This window comes from Tympanuchus pallidicinctus, unplaced genomic scaffold, assembly GCF_026119805.1.
Source record: "Tympanuchus pallidicinctus isolate F22 unplaced genomic scaffold, pur_lepc_1.0 scaffold27, whole genome shotgun sequence".
Classification (NCBI taxonomy): domain Eukaryota; kingdom Metazoa; phylum Chordata; class Aves; order Galliformes; family Phasianidae; genus Tympanuchus; species Tympanuchus pallidicinctus.
The window spans coordinates 4,857,445-4,874,056 of NW_026294744.1; the positions used below are offsets into that span (position 1 = coordinate 4,857,445).

At 42.6% G+C, this 16,612-nt stretch overlaps 1 protein-coding gene across 7 annotated transcripts in view; it reads right to left on the reverse strand.

The window, feature by feature from the left end:
• PRR5 (proline rich 5) overlaps positions 1–6,774 on the reverse strand; it is an 86,151-nt gene extending 79,377 nt beyond the window's left edge. For 2 of the 7 annotated variants that reach the window (XM_052690721.1, XM_052690715.1), the window contains exons 1-2: positions 5,893–6,072; positions 3,793–3,974 (exon numbers count right to left, since the gene is read on the reverse strand). The gene's annotated coding sequence lies outside the window, so the exon portion shown is untranslated. The other 5 variants (XM_052690717.1, XM_052690720.1, XM_052690716.1 and 2 more) reach the window with 5 other exon arrangements.
• Between the last annotated feature and the right edge of the window lie 9,838 nt (positions 6,775–16,612).

The following is a 16,612-nucleotide window of genomic DNA, read 5'->3' on the forward strand; positions in this document are numbered from 1 at the left end:
GACAATAATGCAGGCAGCACTGGATGTTTCTCTTAGAATTGTATGTGAAATGAATTTATTCACTGGAACCAACAAAAGTTGCCACATTCAACTAGTTTGATGGCGTTTTTTTAAATCGAAGTATAAAGAGGTAATTAAAGGAAGAGAAGTCACCTTTTAATCTTTCTGGAGAGATCCCTGAAGGGATATATTTTATGGCAAAAAAAAATTGAAACAGTAGTAAAAACGGCAGTACTGGCTTATAGAGGGGTTGGATAAGCACATCCAAGCTAGATTAATGCACTTTCTGGATGAATGTTCAATTTTTCTAAGCCTTCTGACTTCCTTTGAAACCAAAACAAAAAAAATATATATTTTTTTAAATTATAGTTTAATTTCTTCTTTCCACTTCAAATGGGCAATGCAAGAAGCAGAGAACTGATTCCAAGTCATCCAATGAGCAAATTCAGGGACTCAAGTTACACTTAATTAAAGGAGGGTCATCTGTAAGCCAGTTTTGTAAATGCTTTTTTGGTTGTTGTTTTCTTGGGTTTTTTTCACCCTGCCTGCACTCCAATAAACCATTCATGCTGAAGACAGTCAAATAATCCCCAATTTTTAAAGCATCCACTATGAGAATAGAAACATTCCTCCCTGTCTTGCAGCAACATACCATCTTGGAGCATTTGTGACTCCACTTGTTCTTGCAGTAAGAGCACGTCTAATTCATACAAACCCTAGACTATTCCAAGATGGACAAGAAATGCAGTGGAGAAAAGACTACATGTTACAGACACCAAACCACCTGAGAGAGGTATGTTATCATACTAGTTGGCCATTCAGTTGTCTCTGTTCATGAACACATCAACTGCGTATCTGAACAGAGGGACAGAATAACCACTTCTATACAGAAGTACCACAAAACTGATTAGGTTTATGTTCAAAATCATAATCCTTTCATATTCTTGGAATCATCTTCTAAATAATACCTTAAACCCAAATAAACTGATTAAATTCAAGCAAGCAAAAATAAGATCTTGGACTGAAAAATCCCAGGCACTCATCCAAAGCAGCCATCCCTCCCTCCCCTGACTGCAGTGTTTCGGATCACAGCCCTCAGCCCTTCTGATCTGTTTGTGCATTGCCCAAGATTCTAGAATAGCCCCTTTGAAGTTGCTTTTCACACTTCAGCAAGCACACAGTGTTGTGTCTATTACAGGACTCAGCAAAGAGGTAACTATATTCCAATAATATCCTTTTTTAAAGCAAGAAAATGCCCCGAGTCTTTTCCTTTACAGATTTTCCTCAAGAAAATATAACACAGATCCAAGAACACAAAATAACAGAATCAATGTAAACAAAGCACTATTTCTAGCGTGACCTGCTGTGATCACCACCAGAAACTGTCCCCCATCTCTTTCCCCCTATCTTTCCTTGCGCTGTGATCAAAAAGGCACATCATATGCTACAACATTTGTTTTACAGAGTAATGGCATGCATTTCAGCTGCCAGCAAGACACGCATTCCTATATTCCCTGAACTGCAGGCTCCTGTGAGCTAAAGATGGCACAGGATCTATCAGTACACCCAGCCCCCCTCTCTCCCCACAGCGCCTAGCCCAGGCTGGCAGGGCGGTCCATCCCTCTCAGCAGGCTGCACGGGTGATCTAGGAGTGGGTTCTAAGCAGAACAGCAGGCCTGTTAACTGCACACTCATTTCTGACATCTCCATCCCAATCCCCAGGCAAGGCTCAGCCTGGGAGATCATACCACTGAGCTGTCAGCCCTGCAGAACATCTTCCTGGCCTCTCCACAAGCTCTAAAAATCCCCAAACCAACAGCGCTACCAGGATTTTTCATGGAAGACTATTTAGAATCATAGAATCACCAAGGTTGGAAAAGAACTCCAGGATCATCCAGTCCAACAGTCGACCTGCCACCCACAATTCCCCACTAAACCACGTTCCTTAGTACAAAATCTAACCGCTCCTTGAACACCTCCTGGAGCAGTGACTCCACTATTTTGGAAAAGAATTTTTTCCTAACATCCAATCCAAATCTCCCATGACACAACTTGAGGCCATTCCTTCTAGTCCTATCACTAGTTACTCGGGAGAAGAGGCCGACCCCACCTCATCACATCCTCCTTTCAGGTAGTTATAGAGAGCAATAAGGTCTCCCCTGAACCTCTTCTTCCCCAGACTGAACAACCCCAGTTCCCTTGGCTGCTCCTCCAGACCACCAGCTTTGTTGCCCTTCTCTGGACACACCCCAAGGCCTCAATATCTTTCTTGTAGTGAGGGGCCCAAAACTGACACAGTGGCTTCACTAGTTCTGATACAAGCCAGGATGCCATTGGCCTTCTTGGCCACCTGGGAAACCTTGCAAAGGCTAAATGATGCTCTATGGGGTATCTGCACCTGAAATCAACACTTAGCATTTCCTCTTAATTCTGCCAATTCAGTTACCTGGGCAGTTTTTTCCCTTCCCTCCCAAGCTTTCAAAACGCAGGAGTCTTTCTGCTTAACCCAGGGAGCTCACTGCACCCAGAGCACCCACGCTACTCTTTTATGCACAACCAGGATACCACAGACAAATGTTCCACCTTACATTGCTGCTTTACTGCCACAGCCTTCCATCTGTTTTAACCCCGTGACTTTTGGTATGCCTTCACACACCCACTACACACACTAGCATTGCTCATTTTACTGCCCTTTTCCACTCCTCAGATCGTTCCTTGCTGCTGGTCTGCCAAATGCTGAGGGAAGGTTCACTTCCAACAGCTGCAGGCACTGAAGTTTTACACATTTGCAGGTAAAATGCACCAAGCTCTTCTGATGCCTTTCATGTTCCATTCCTGATTGTCATCATACTGGCATTTATGTTACACTGGTAATGAGTATAAATGCATTTTATTCTCATCCACACCAGGTTTCCAAGAAGAGCTGCAGCTTTGCGTGCTTGCTCAAGCATTATGAAGAGTATGTACATGATGATACACAATATCTTTCAGTCCAATGCTGAGCCCCAAACTGCTCTTAAGGCAGATGGAATTTCAGCCTAACCAACACAACGGCATATACTGTGGCTAGCTGACAGGCAGGAAGGGGTTTGGGTTTTACAGTTCTTGCGAGCCTTCCAGCAGTCACAGGGTAATGCAAAAAAAAAAAAAAAAAAAAAAAGTGACAGAATGTAAATATCTTTGAAATGAAAATAGTTTGGAATAAAACGGATGTTTCATTTTTTCCCCAAATGTCTCTTTGTTTCAGATCAATAATCATTACGAGTAACAATCTGAAACTCAAATGTCTGAGCCTGGGAATGCCCAGGATCCTTATGTAGCATCTGATTTAGCTGTCAGGTTTTGTTTAGCATTCTGCACCCGTCCTCTAGTTTAGCTTGCCTGAAAATTTTAAATGCAAATGTATTTGCAAGGTGGCATAAAAGAATATCAGAATTTTACCTTATACCACAGCTTCTAACTCAGCTCCCTCTTCCTCACTCCCATATATGCACATTTCACAGCCACTAAAATAAATGTTTGAATAGAAGAATCCTTACCTATTGTATTTTTCCCTACTAAAAGACTTCCATTGGCCTTTCTGCTGAAACAGACCTAAATCACAGTTTAAGCAACACTTTAATATCACCAACAGCTTGAAACATTTAATTGAAACATATAATTTTAGAACAGGCAACCGATGTCTCAAATAGTAATACTTAATTCAAATAATCCATAAGCCTCATAGTATTTTCCATATGCGTGAGCTAATTAATCACTTTAATCACTGTTTTCTCCACACCTCAAACTCACCATTCTTGTTCCAATAAACCATGAGGAAAGCAAATGGTACCAGGAGGACATACTTCTGGACAAGCATTGGTCATTTTCCTCTCTTCTTTTTGTTCAGTGTAAGAGAGTCCTGGACCACAGACGTAGGCAGCAAATTACCAGGTCTCAAAATTCAACAGTTCCTTCAGACACTGTGGTCATGGCTACAGGAAAAGCAAATTTTCCATTGACTTCACTATGAAGACATTTTTCTAGCAGTAATGCTGAAGAACTTTAAACACCATTAGATGTTCAGAAACAGATCTAACCATTCTCCTCTTGGTGCGCGGATGCTCCTTCCCGTTTACAGGACCAATTTAGGCACAAGTTGAACACAGCTTAGCCATTCTACACTGAGTTATACAAGATCAGAATATACTTCAGAAATTATAATAACACTATTTACAGAAAAAAAAAAAAAAGAAAAAAAAAAGCTCTAATCTTCCCCTTTGAGAACAATTTTTGCTTTGCTTTTGTGGTTTATTATCAAACATACATGCAAGAATGATGCTTTAAAGGACGACAAAGAAGTAGGCCTGCATGTCAGCTGGCACAAAGTATCAGAGCCTTCAGTGCTGAACCAATATACCTTCTTTCAGCTAATATCCACAACAATATTGAACTCTCCTGCTGGAAATGCTATTTTTAGAATTACCTATTGTTTTTCTTAAGAGATTAATTGCCACTTACAGCTCTCTTACAGATCTTGCATTTTATCATATGTGTTTATGGAGTTATTCATTAATCCTGGTGGTTTTTATATTATTAAAAAAAAAAAAAAAGATAACTTTGCTGACTTTCTTTATTGTGACTACATCTAACAACTATAATTCTACCTGCCATAAAAATTGAAAGACACTGCTTCTATAATAGAACTCTGTGAAGAAGAGGGGTGACTGTAACTGAAGGATCAGATTTTTTTTTTTAACTGCTCAGGGCTTGATTTTCTGAAGTGCTCAGAACTTGACCTGCACTACTGGTTGACACAAATGCACTTCCATCAAGGTCTTCCTAATAGCTCTGAATACAACAGTTTGAGAAATAAAGAGAAAGAATCAAGAATCTGGCAGTTTATTCTGGAGCACAGGAGTGCTAAAAATCCAGCTCCATCTTGAGAAATGAGTTCTTTTGGAAATTCCTCTTACACTGCTTTGCAGTGTCTGTTTACTGCACACTCTCTGGGAACATGTCTTAATTCCATATTCCTTCCACAGTCTTCCCCTAGTCAGATTATTAATAAGAAAAATGAAGCATTAAGTCACCCCATCAATAGTGTGTGTTTCGAGTATGAAATCTCCGTCGATACGTGTATCTAGTAACACATTAATAGACTAACATGGAATAAAACAACTGGAGTTAAATTCACTTGACTCCTAGAACTAAGTTTTAAATGAGTTATTCTTTGGCTAAGGGAGAAGTTATGACCAATGGACAGTTTTGCAAGGTAGCACCACAGTGATAAATCCACCTATGTCCTACATACCAAGACAACCTTCTTTCACAGCTGGCCTAAATGGTACTACTTCTATTATTCAAACTATAGGAAGGCTGCCTCATCATCACCTACTGTTCTTCTTTCTGTACAGCTAATAGGTGTGAGAGACAGTGAAACAGAAAAGAAAATCATTTACTTTAAATGAAGCACTAACATTTTTGTTTTAAATGTATATTTTGATAATTAATCAATGCGCTGATAACTGCAAAAACCTGATTATTTCCTCCGATTTAAAATGAAATGCTCAAAAGCACACTGGCTGGGAATTAGAAGCAGTAGAATAGCTAAATCATCTCCTTGATCCTTTTCCTCCAGGCTGCCTGCTCTTGTTGCCTCTCCAATATTAAATGCTAGATTGCATCCAACTTAATGTATTCTTGTAGAGAAGGAGGCACCGGACCTTTATCAACCATCAGCAATAAACTGCCAAAATTATCAGCACCTGCACACGCGCACACACACACATACTGAAACTGAAACACACGAGCCCATCTTCTGCAGAAGCTATCAGAGATTATTACAAGCTTCAGGATGGAAACATGCAAAATCATTCTGTAAAAAATCTTACTCATGCATACAGATCGTACTTGCGTGAATAAGGCTCACAGCAGCCAGCCCACAGGAATCACATTTAGAGCCAGCTCGTTACCTGAGACAGCTATTTCAGACTGCAAGAGAAAGGAGATGAGCGTCTGCACAAACGCTAACCCAACAGCCCCGCGGCGTGCAAGAACTGCGAGCCCGAGGTCTGGAACTAACAGGAGCACCACGCTAGGGGGAAACGTGGCTCTGCTTCCAAAGGAACGAACAAAGCCCTGAGCTGACCCACCTCGCTGAGAGCCCCAACATCGAGGGGACACCCCGCTCCCCCCGCTAGGACCGGGGCCGTCGCCCGGGCAGGGACAGGAACAGAGACAGATCCAGACTCAGACCCGGACCCGCCGCGCTCACCGTGTTCCGCTGCGAGCAGTGGCCGCGCTCCCGTGGCCGCTCGGTGCGGGCCGGGCCGCACCGCGCCGCACAATGCGCGGCCGCGAGGGCGGAGCGGGGCGGGGAGAACCGCGGAGGCGAGGCGGCCTCCTCACCGCCGGGAGGGGGGATTAGAAAAAACCCTAAACCCCCTGCAACCCAAATCCGCCACGCCCCGGCCGCGGCCCCGCCCCGCCGTCCCCGATGCCGCAGCGCCCGCGGGGCCCTGCTGTCATTTTCGGCCGCCCCTTCCCTTCCCGCCTCGCCGCCCCGTCCGGTGCCGAGGATGCCCGGGTGCGATGCCCTGTGGAACCGAGGTACAGGCGGGGCTGAGCTCCTCCTCCAGCCGCCGAGCCGGACTGCGGGGCAGCTGCCGCCCTCGGGGGGAGACCCATTCTGCCCCAGGCAGCTGCGGGCAGGGCTGAAATGGCTAAAGGAGCGAACGCTGAACCCCTCCAGGGGAGGTGCGGGCTGAGCCGCGCTCCACAGCCTCGCGTGTGAGGAAGCTCCGGGCGAGGCTGTGCGGGGGGATGCGCCCGGCGCAGGGAGAGCAAAACGCTGCCCGGCTGGAGTTTGCCCTGCGGATCCGGGTCACAACTTGCGGTTTTGCTTGGTCTGCCGTTAGTAGTTTTGGTCTGAGTTAACGGGATTCGACGTACACTCTTGAGGGGGTTTAAACCAAAGCAGGTGTTACAGAAATCGATCCCAGCACTGATTTCAGCCGCATCAGATGCCAGCTCGCTTCGGGGAGCTGGTGGGAACACCGCTCTGCTTCACACTGCCCGCGACTGAACTGCACGGGGAATGACTGTGCCATGCAACAGAACCAAAGGGTGGTCGGGTGGCTGTGCTTATAGCCCATGTCTCAGCCCCATCAGCTTCATCCTGCGTGCTCTTCCTCCTCTTGAGAGAGGCTGCTCACATGTTCTGCTGTCCAGTTTCTGGACGTCAGTGACTTGGTGTAGTGAACTGAATGGACAAAGTTGTGCATAGCAAAGTTGTGCAAGAATCATGCAGCGTGCAGAACTGTATTAATCCATGGAAGGAAGCCATGGTTTCTCATTAGCTTAACCAACCACAGAAATCTGGGTAACGCTGCCCTTCTGAACCTGGGGGAAGGAATGAAGGTTACAACATGTCCATGAGGATCATGAAGCAATTTTCTCCCCAGATCTGATGTTTTTTCTTCAATACCACAGATAGATAGATAGATAGACAGATAGACATACAGATAGATAGATAGATAGATAGATAGATTCATGTAGAAGTCTGTAGGGCAAACTAAAAGCCTTGGAAAAGATGTTTGCATAAGTTTCAAAGTTGTTTCCATTTAGAAATATAAACCAAAAAGGATTAATTAAAAAACAAACAAACAAACAAACAAAAAACCAGATAATTGTAATGCAAAGGAGCCTGAACTGGGTGGTTGTTCCAGAAATGTTACAGAATTGTGAATAACCGATACCTCAGGGGTTTTTTTTTTTTGTTTTTTTTTTGTTTTGTTTTGGTTTGGTTTGGTTTTGTTGTTTTGTTTTTTTGTTTTTTTGGGGTTTTTTTGAGTGGGAACTTGTACCTGAATTTGTCATCAGGAGTCTCAAATACATTCACCTGTTTAAGACAGCAAATTGTACAAGCTGCATTCTCTCTGGAAGTTTTCTTAAATCTTAGCTTAAAAACTGTATGCTCCCTATCAAGCTTAGAAGCTGCACTTACAGTTTGTTTTGAAGATGGCTAGGTATCAGGGTCATACCTGATGGTAATTCAAATTGGTGACCCCTCTGCACCTCCCTACAGCCTGGCTGAATCCCATCAAAACTAGCACGGGCACAAATGCCCTTAAGTAGGAATCTCTTGCAGGATTGGAGCTTAGTTTTCATGAGATTATCCTGCAAATACTCCTTGCTGGGTGGAATATCACCCACTCAAAATGACCAAAGCATGCACAGAAAGGCAGCAGAAGGTAAACCGGCAGACAGCTGAGCTGATTTCGCTCCTTGTGTGTCAGGTCAGCCATTGTAAGTGCCAGCCAGCCTCCCTCCTGAAAATGTGCCTCCAGTGATACTGGGGTCTGGAAGTCCTTCTGCTGCAGGGAGTTTGCCTGGCAAAGGATCTGCACAAAGCAGTGAGGCAAATAAATATTTCTCACAAGAGGTTTCAGGTCTTGGATCCATGCTAGGGAGCTGCGCAACATGAAATGTAGGCACCCATGTGCTTCCAGAGGCTGCTCACATGCACATCCTCAGGCTGCCAAAGAGTCTAGAGGTTGGTAAAGTTAATTTTAAGCCAGTATTTCCTCATGCCTCGTGGGGCGTTCTTTAGATGTTTCAGCTATGGAAGCAGAAAGAGTATGTAGGGCTCTTGGAAATGCAGGGTGTTAGTGGTTAGCACCTTTTTTCTGTCCTCGGCAGCTCACAATTATCAAAATGGGAACAAAATTGTTGCCTTATGAAGTAAAAACTGCGCAACAGAAGTTGGGGATGGAAAGAAATTTGCACTAGAACAAGCACAGGAAACCACAGAGCTGCAGAAAGGATGAGTTAATGGAAAAAGGTTGATGTCCTGATACTGGGTAAGTGCTGTGGAAAACTACCAGCTCAGACCATCAGAGTATCACTGCCACTATGTCCTGTGCTCAGCTAAGCGTGCCCCACCAGGCAGCTTCATACCACAGCAGATATTTCCCTCTGTTGGCAAGAACAACACCTCTCCAGTCATGCTTTTTTTTTTCTTTTTTTTTTTTTCCCCTAAATGATGAAGTGTGAGCAAAGGCAAAAGCTCAGTTTTCATCAGCTGATTGAAATTAATACAAGCCTGGAATCACTTTATTGCCCAGAGTAACAGGTTTTTGTGCATACTCAGCTGAAGCAAAGATGAACCATCATCACGGTGCTTGAAATAGGGCTTGTAGCACAAAGGTACAGGACAGACAGCGGAAAAAGCAACTGAGGCTTGAGTTGATTATTAAATAGCTTCCTCAGCTACAGAACAGCTAGGATAAAGACCTTTCATTTCTGATTCTTAATTTAGACACAGGACTTTGGCTTTCTTCTTTGCTTAAGCAGCTCAGAAATGGGATGCCTTCTTCTCATTCCCACTGTCTAGCCACAAAGTAATTACGCCCATATAACTTAGCATAAGAAGCCTTTTCTTTGTTTCTTGGCTAGTAGAATTGTTCATTGTAGATGTCTTTTTCACCTGAAAAGGAAAGATCTTCTGATTAAAATGCCCCCAGGCAATTGTATCTTACCTTGTGTGTTGGTTTTTGTTGTTGTTGTTGTTGTTGTTTTGTTTGTTTGTTTTTATTAGCTTCTTAAGGTTTGCTATCAGCCCTAGATGAAAGGAGTATTTAGGAATGGAGTGTAATCTGATTTACAACATAAAGCATAGCAATTTATTTTTCTGTAGCTGTGTATCCAAGAATACCAAATGCTTTACTAACATTAGTTAATTAGCTCTCTGAAAGCATTCAGTTGAAACACTGATAGCTATTTTATAAAATGGAATTTTAAGAGCATGTATGAGTTGCTGAAGGGCATGTAACAAATCTGCACTGTAATTCTGGCACAAATCTTGCATCCCAACTCCCGTTGCTTTTTGGTGGTCAAGAATCTTACCAACCTTAAGTGTGGTACCAAGCAAGTATCTGTAAGTTAAATGTGAGTACTGCAGTAGTTCTTCACATGAAGATGTCTGCCACCGAGCATTCACCATACAAAGATTTGAACACTAGAACCATTTTTTACTTTGGAATTATTTGGGCCAACACTGGAGGATACATGAAATAAACCAGAGGCTTCAATTTGGTAGTCTGCAGGGAAGGAACATAAACTGCCGTTTAGCTGACATTGCAAAAACCAGCATGCTTGATGAGGCAATTCAGTGCAACGTAAGCTCTGAGCACAATTATTGGTAACAGTCCTGCAGCACTGCAGTGATGCCAGCTGGGATCACTGCTCTTTTCATGCTTAGCATTGTTCCAACACACAGGGGTGAAATTTAGCAGAAGCTTACAGTTCTAAGCCTACCATCCCACAGACTAGATGGCTACAAACTGCAGAGAGAGAGAGACTTCTGCCTATATTTAGCTCATCTGATAAACCAATCAGGATTTTGTACAGAAGGAATTTTCAAATTAAGCTTTGATTAGGAAAAGACTCTTGAATCCAGACTGCAACTTTTGATCCAAATCAGTGAGACTGCCCCGAGAACATGCAAGGCACCTGAGGACTGAGAAATGCTTATCCAGGATGCGTGAGACCCAAGCTCTTGCTTTGGTTCCAGTGTTGAATTTGCCTGCAGATCTCCCACAGCTCCTGTAGAAGCAAACCTATGACCATGTTTTTGATTGTTCTAGGGCGCCAACGTTTCATCCTCTCTCTCATCTTTGAACTGTTCAGGATGAAGTGGTCAAAGAAGCAGGCTCTTTCCTGTGGCTCCCATTGGTCACCAGAGAACCTTACAGCAATGACTTCAACTACAGCAACACCTCAAACCTCAGCATCTGAAATTTGCTGGCAAAATGAATCTAGCAAAAAAAAAGCTATTGCTGCCCACTCACCCTGTTCCCACCTCAATTGACAAAGGCTGCTGAGCACTTCACTCTGCCTTCCCAGGTAATACAGCTGAGGACAGCACTACCCCCTCTGTCCCTCCATTTCTTAAACCCCCTCACACTCCACATGGGCCTGAAGTGCTGCTGCTACTCACTGGCTGACATACCAGGACTTTCTCAGCCATGCTGTGTATCTGATAACTTCCTCAGAGCAGAACAGCTGTATCAGAAGAGACTAAGAAATATTTTGAATATTGAGAAACATCGCAGGAAGTGAATGCTATTTCTGCACTGCTCTGCCATGGACACTGTGGGGACTGTTGCAGGTGTTTCCTTGATGTAATGCTCCTGCTTTTCTAAATAAGTAGCTTTCTTTGGTCCAGGGAGCTGTGTTACACCACATCTCTGGACATCCTTTTTAAGACTTTTGGTGATCGCTATATTCAGACCACTGCTGATTTCATCACACGATCTACTTCAACTGACCCTTCCATTCCTCCCATAACCGAGATACCATATAGCATGGCTGTCTCTCTACTAAGCACTTGCCACTCTCCATCTCAGCTCTGACTGCATTTCCCCCACTGCAAAAGTTATTCTCATATCTTATGAGGTCTAAAGTTGTTCAAGTGCTGAGAGTATTTTTCAAAGAGGTAGAAGAGAATTAAGATTAATTTCTTCGGAGTAAGATTCAGAAGTGTGTAATAACAGAGGCCTTTTAAGAAAAGATGTTTTGCTAAAAACCTATGTGTATCACATAGTGATAGGAAGCTCTTGTGGAAATATTTTCATCTCAATATTTCTCATTTTATGTTTTTCCAGTATGTGTTTTGAAAAAAAAAATAATGCTACCATATTAAGGCTTTTCCTTAAGAGAATCTGTTCTCTTTTTGAAATATTATTTTTAATATCCCAAAGAAAAAGTAGTCCTACTGCTTGCAGTAGTCCTACTGTAAAGTCCTAATGTAAAAAAAAAAATATTAAATATTAATTATGGCATACCAGTAATGCTGTAGGGTCTTTAAAATTCATGTACCAAAATGAATTTAAGGAACATTACAAATATGATGCTGAACTAAATGTGGTAAATTATAATCCATACATTTCTTTTTCCCTTTTATCTACTGTAGAACAACTATTATTTTTTTTAAAAGTTACTATTATTATATACTACTATTTACCATGAAAAAATCTGAAATTTTTACACTACTCATATAGTATAAAGAACTTTTGGTCTCTGTATAGCCACTGCTATTTCCAAATAATGTATCCCGACACTGCGTGCCTTACTTGGACAGTTTAGATCAGCTCAATTTCATTTATAATCTAACACTTGTTTGCAGAAGCATCTATAGCTGACATTTGTCTAGCAACAAATACAATTGAATTCAAATCTCATATATTTGTAAGTTAGGAATTTTTTGAGTTTAAACTTCCAGTCTTTACTGGCTACATGAGGAAGGGAGAAGTTAATACAAACATCTTCATACAGTTTGATTTGGGGAAGGGGACCAGTAGATGTAGATTAAGAAAGTTCCAGCTATTGATGAGTGTTATGTTCTTTGGGAATGGCTGAAGACTGTGGGAATTGTGTAAAAACCAAAATGACAGTGGTAGTTTGCTACTCAGCAAAGTCTAAAATCTCCAAATTCTGTATTTTCAAAGCATCAAATGGCATATCTATGCACATGGGTGCATACTTAGATGTGTAGTAGATGTCCTGTGCAAGGACATCTTTTCTATCATCAACAATTCTGCTCCATTTTCACAATGTGAGATTCTAACATTTCCAAAGAACAGCTCTGTAGAAAAGGATTTGATCTGGTTGGTTGTTTGGATGGTCAGTTGGTTTGTGTATGTGCGTGTTGTTTTTTCGAGAAAGGGCCTACTAAGAAACATCCCTGATCAAGGAACAATGCACAGTTGTTTAGGAATTTCCTGTTCATACCTTGAAGTGGGACAATTCAAGGAAGCTTTAGAGAGAAAAAAAAACATCTATCGGTATGGAAAAATGAACAGCCTAGGCACATAACTGGAAGAAAGACTTGTGCATCACCAGAATGATGAACACTGCCTGTGTAATTCACTTCACTTGTGGAGAATGTCTGCTCTGACAGGGTCATTACCAGGTGGTTAAACAGGCAAGTAGAAGTATAACAACACTTTCTGCTTTCATCTAATTTAGGGTTTTCAATCTTTCTTGCTGTTGAATTGTAAAGCCTTCCAGGAGAATCTATACGCCAAACATAAGCCCACTTATCAAAACAAATGTTTTTGATTGTTTGTTTCCTTCTTTCTTTGGGCATCTGAGTGGACCTGAAAAAGTTAGAGACACCTAGGAGTCCGTGAATCAGTGTAGAAAACAGCCGATATGAAAGTTGATTTCAGTAGCAGCTGAAAGCCCATTGCATGGAATATAAAACTTTCAGCAGAAAAATAAGATAGAGGAGCATACTAGGAGCAAGTCATGTATGAGCAAGGGGTGTGAAAACAATAGTATTTGTTGGCTTTTAACTGTTCAGACAGTGGAAAGTCTTTGTGCACTCCTAAGTAATACATCATTCCTACCACAGAAGGAACAGTAAGTGCCATTCACATAAAAGAAATATATTCCAAAGAATGGTTAGAGCTCTTTTCCCTGCCTTTTTTTCCTGCACTAGAGATATTGTCTATCCCAAGTAAATCCGTTTCTGCTCTAATAAATTCCTCTGTTTAATGAATAGTATGTAGGAGAAGATTCCATAATGCAAAAGACTGGTTAGACCAGATATAAAACTACCGAATAGTTTCAGAGTGATGTTGTATAACATTTTTTTTAGTCCAACTGCTAACTGATGATGCTTTTTTCTATGTGGGAGATATCTATTTTCCTTTTACTGCCCTTCTTTCTCACATGAACAGGGTGGACTTCATATATACCAGCATGCTTCTGAATACTGTACAGAAAAGAACTTCCTTGCTCTCTCAGAGAAATTTTTCTCTGCAAAAGCTTAGGGCTAGTATCTAAATCCAGAGAGAGGGATGAAGCACCAGTGTCTTAGGGAGTACCTTGGTAATGCTGAGCCAGATGTTTTGCAGAGGAAAATCTCATAGCTCTGCTGACATCTAAAGAAGCAGAGGAGCACATGCCTCTGCCTGGGCTCACGGCAGGTTCAGTCCTTACACAGCTGTGGAGAAGGGAAGTGAGAATGAAGCTACAGAACCAAGCAGTACAAAACTATTAGTGTCCAAAGGAAGGCTACAAAAGACTATGAAGCCTCTAGAGGGCAAGACATATGAGAAGAGTCTGAGGTCCCTTGGTGCGTTGGGCCCAGAGCATAGGAGCTGAGGGGAGGCCTGATGGCAGCTGCAGCTCCTCACAGGGAGCAGAGGGGCAGCGCTGAGCTCTGCTGTGTGACAGCGACAGGGCGAAGGGAACGGCATGGAGCTGTCAGGGGAGGGCAGCTGGGGGTCAGGGATCAGTTCTGCACCGCAGGGTGGTGGACATAAAACTGGGTCCCCAGGGCAGTGGGCACAACCCCCAAGCAGCTGGTGTTCAAGGAGTGTTTGGACAACGCTCTCAGCCGCTTGGATTTTGAATGGTCCCATATGGAGTCAGCAGTTGAACTCAATGAGCCTTGTGAATCTCTTCCATGTGACTCTAACATTAGCCCATGGAATATTTTAATGTGCCAGATTTGGTGAGTGCCTCTGCCTCACAGGGTTTAAATTTCCCAAGGAACGTCTGAGAGAATGCACATAGCTAACTAATATCTTTGCCTGGGGCAACCCAACAACAGTGCATCTTATCTACCAAAGTCAGAGAAAGGAAATGCCCATCTCTCCTCTTCAGATCATCTTCCAGCAGCCTCAACCCAGGACAAGATCATCAGTGTACATTTTACAGTCACACAGTATAAGACAGTTCCTGCCCCAATTAGGCTATCAGCTCTACAGCCAGAAAGAGCCATGCAAACAGGTGTTACTTTACCCATTCAGGCAAATGTCCGCTGCTACCCAGAGTTCAGTAATGCATGAAGTACCCTCAAACTGTTGGGAAACTTGGATATGCTTTTTTTAGGGGGCACATTTTCAGTATTAAGAATGACCAGTGTTCTGGTTAACAAGAGAACTGAAGTGCCCACTACCCTTAAGAGTACATCATCTACCCAATCAGAGGTAATCCAAGTGCCTCCGTCCCACTATGCACCTCAGAAGATTTGCAAAGACCCATCACAGAGAATGGAAAAGCATTTCATAATGATCTGATGATTCATTCTCAGGATTTTCTGAGACGTCTAGTAACAGGAGAACAAAATGTCTTTTTTTTTACTCTGATGATTCAGTTCAATCCAATCCAGGTAAGTCTGCTAATTCATTTTATGAAAGCCATCAGATTGTGTGATAGGATGCCAGGTTGGCTGAAGACTTCATATGAATCTGTCAAGACCTTTTCTTTCATAGGGAGCTCCTCAAAGGGGACCTAAGCATTCAGATTTGGAAAGAGTCAGTCTTTATTAGACCAAAAACTTATTTGTCAACTCTTTCAGAAAATGTCGAATGACTATCTAAGATAGGAGCAGTTAAAAGGGGTTATGAACAAATCTGCCCCTGCCCATTGATTCCTAGAGAAAGATCAGCCATCACTCTCACTCTGTATTTTGGAATTGCAGCTATCTGAAGAGTCTCCTCAGCTCTCAAAGAAATTTGCTTTCATGTCAGCACAGGGGTCTGGACTGAGGCATTCTCACTGCTTCTCAGCAGTCTCTCAGATCAAGCTGTGCTGCAAATTACTGCCTTGCTAAGGGTTTGCTGCTGCTTCCTCTGATCCACATTGCAATATGGATGTCTCTCCCTTAGGCAGATGCAATTTCTTCCTAAAAGAAAGGGCATTACTTCTTCTAGATGCTCCTTCACTCAGCTTTCTTCTTACAGGAAGGTAAACTATGATGAGAGGGCAAACCAAATAGCCCCTGTCTGCCATCACTGCTTGCCAGCAGTTGACAATTAATATTTATTGTTCAGAGCTGTATTAGGTGATCCATTCCCTACCCTTTGCTTCTTGTAGTGATGCAGGCACCCTTGCACAAGTTCCTGCTCACAGGACTGACACTATGGACTTGCTTCCCAGCTTCACTGCTAGGCAGAGGCTGGAGATTGTGTGTGGTGAAGAATCAGGCCTCAAGTCTGCAGGGCAGGAACAGCTGATATGCTGGAGATTAAGATAAAGAGAGACGATGTCATTAGATCCTCCCACAAGCTAGACTTCAGTGAATATGAACAGGAAGTTTCAGCAAGCAAAATTTGGAAAGAGGACATTTCTAAAGAAAGCCACTTGCTCTGTCAGAATTTTGGGGGTGGTGGGTGTGATATTCATAGTGTTGAGACACTGAATTTGTAAAAAGTTTGAGAGGATGCTTTAGACAAGAAACTCCAACAAATATCTGTTGCAAGCAGACTCCTTGTCAGATCTGATTGAAGCTATCAAAGAAATCAACTTTAACATGTTAGTGAGTTTTCTGGGAGAGTGATGTAAAACCAAAGATGTGTTTAAAAGAAAATGAACACAGGACTTACTCTGTCAAAATGAGTTTTTATATCATGTTGGGCATCAGAGAAGGCTGCAGAATCAAATAGCATCACGGTCCTCATCACCATATCTTCCCATCCAAGTTGTGTAAGTTCGTGGTCAGTGTGTGTTATGCTGCCAAAATAACTGCCAACAAAACTTGATGACAGAGATAAGAAGAGGCTCTTCCTTGTCCTGCCTATAGTTTGAGATTCTATTTCTTCCAAGTCCATTTTTT